The following is a 2,810-nucleotide window of genomic DNA, read 5'->3' on the forward strand; positions in this document are numbered from 1 at the left end:
AGGATTCTCCTACTTTGCCATCTTTCCTGGAAGTCCTTTCTCTTCTTTTTAAAATGTTTTCTTGTTTTAATAGGTGAAGGGATATAGATAACATAAATGTTCACATGTCACATATTTGAAGTCTGCAGAATACTTCCCTCTTTTGTGGACCATTTTAAGGGAGTTTGAAATTAAAGTTGTCATCCACTGACAAAGCTTATTTAGTTCTGTGTCCAACTTATTTTCCATTCTGGGTGTATATACACATTTCAATAAATAATTTTTCCTTTGAAACACCACTCAATGTCCTTCTACCCATAGTAATTCCTTCCAATATTGAAAGCGAATTTAAATATCTTGTTTAGGAGCCAGCCCTGGGAACTGCACATGCTTGCACGAGGCAAGAGAAATATGGAGGGTTGAGCTTCCACCACACTGTCATCCTCAGCCGCAGCCTCAGCCTCTGCTCCAGCTACCCTGGCCTGCCTGGAGCAGCTGGACAAAGGGCAGATTAGAAAAGTGGTGGAAGCTCTGTTGGCACACTCCAGGTCCAGGAAGAACGCAAATGGATTGCTTTTGAATGAGAATGAAAATCTCTTTTTAATGGTAGTATTATGGAAGATTCCAAGTAAAGAACTGAGGGTCAGACTGCCCTTGCTTCATGGTATTCGATCAGATTTAACAGATACTTGTTTACTTCCCCAGGATGAACCCAATTTAACTCCTGAAAAGACAGAACGGTTTTACAAGAAGCTTTTGAACAAGCATGGAATTAAAACTGTTTCTTAGATTATCCCCCTCCGAACTCTAAAAAAGGCATTTAAAGCTTATGAAGCCAAGCTGTGCCTCTTGGGCAGTTTTGACTTCTTCCTTACTGATGCGAGAATCAGGTGGCTCTTACCGTCACACCTCGGGAGACATTTCTACCGCGGAAAGAACATGCTGGTACCTGTGAACCTTCTGGCCAAGAATGTATCCAGGGAGATTAAAGAATGCATAGGTAGCACAGTCTTAAACATCTCTAAGAGTGGTTCTTGCAATTCTATCCACGCTGGCCACACTGGAATGGAGGTTGAACACATCATTGATAACATCATCTCTGTGACGAAGAGGCTTTCACAAAAGTTGCCAGAGAAGTGGGAGAGCATGAAACTCTTTCATGTGAAGACGGAGACGTCAGCTTCCTTGCCCTTCTTTTCCTCATTTGTCAGCCGTCAGGATGAAGCCAAGGGAATATGCACTCCTAGTCAGAAGAAGAAGGAAGCAAGCAAACAACAGCAACAACAACAACAACAAAAAGAGTATCATGAAAAACAAAAAGAGAACAAAACAAAAGGCATATGATACAAGCTAGAAAGGCTGCATCGGGCGGAAGGAAGGGGACGCAGACCCCAAAACTAGTGATGCTGCTGTGAAGGGCCCTGCCCCCCCCCCAGAAGGAGAAGATGCAGGCTCGTGAGAAGAGGCTGGTAGAGGAAAAACCCAGCATAAGGTGTAAGACGAGTCCAAAGATGAGATCCTGCTCCTTATACCAATAGGGACTCCAGCAGAAGAAAGCGTAGAGATGCAAAACCATGCCGCAGGAAAGAAGTCTCAGAAAAAGAGGCCTGGTCCCAACACACCCCGTGAAAAGAAGAGAAAGGGGGGAATCCCTGGGTGGCTCAGTGGTTTAGCGCCTGCCTTTGGCCCAGGGCGCGATTCTGAGACCCGGGATCGAGTCCCACGTCGGGCTCCCGGTGCATGGAGCCTGCTTCTCCCTCCTCCTGTGTCTCTGCCTCTCTCCCCCCCCCCTCTCTCCCTCTCTCTCTCTCTCTCTCTGTCTGTCATAAATAAATAAATCTTTAGAAGAAGAAAGAAGAAGAAGAAGAAGAAGAAGAAGAAGAAGAAGAAGAAGAAGAAGAAGAGAAGAAGAAGAAGAGAAAGGCCTTTCCGGGTTTTGAGACCCCGAAGGCTGCAGAGCCCAAGACTCCAGGTAATGGCCCAGAGAAGAAGCCAAGAATCAAAGAAGAGGTAGAGAAAGAAAGAAACTCTTCACTGGGGAAAAAAGACCCAAGACAGACAACCAAAGAGCCAGGGGCCCGGTTCTTTACTACTGCTAATAAATCTGCGAAAAAAGCTCCCCATACTCCCAAGCAGTGGCCCAAAAAGTGCAAAGTACACCAGTCAGCCTAAAAATCAAGAGACCCAAGCAGAAGGAAACATCCGAACTCTCGAAGAGCTTTTTGAAAATGCCAGCGCCCCAGCCCCCCCACCCCGCCATGCAGCCTTCTCCCGGAATGAGGCCCAGGCAGGCTTAAATATTTGTTAAAACCTCCGCAGATAATTCTGATGTATGTTCGTGAGCTAGAGAACCAGTAGTTTCGAAGTAAATCCATTTTTTTTAAGTTGCCTTCTGTGTATTGGCCAATATGACAGGGAGAATACAAATCAAAACCACGATGAGATCCCACCTCACACAGTGAGAATGGGGAGAATTGACGAGACAGGAAACCACAAATGTTGGAGAGGATGCGGAGAAAGGGGAACCCTCTTGCACTGTTGGTGGGAATGTGAACTGGTGCAGCCACTCTGGAAAACTGTGTGGAGGTTCCTCAAAGAGTTAAAAATAGACCTGCCCTACGACCCAGCAATTACACTACTGGGTATTTACCCCGATGATACAGATGCAGTGAAACGCTCGGACATCTGCACTCCAATGTTTCTAGCAGCAATGTCCACAATAGCCATATTGGAAGGAGCTTCAGTGTCCATCAAAAGATGAAGGGATCAAGAAGATGTGGTTATGTATACAATGGAACATTACTCAGCCATTAGAAATGACAAATACCCAC

The 2,810-nt window shown here is 45.5% G+C and overlaps 1 pseudogene; it reads left to right on the plus strand.

Annotated features, from left to right (window-relative positions):
* Window positions 1-390: 390 nt before the first annotated feature.
* Window positions 391-2,151, plus strand: LOC129499383 (ribosomal L1 domain-containing protein 1-like; annotated as a pseudogene).
* Window positions 2,152-2,810: the final 659 nt, after the last annotated feature.

Source organism: Nyctereutes procyonoides, unplaced genomic scaffold, assembly GCF_905146905.1.
Source record: "Nyctereutes procyonoides isolate TBG_1078 unplaced genomic scaffold, NYPRO_anot_genome, whole genome shotgun sequence".
Classification (NCBI taxonomy): domain Eukaryota; kingdom Metazoa; phylum Chordata; class Mammalia; order Carnivora; family Canidae; genus Nyctereutes; species Nyctereutes procyonoides.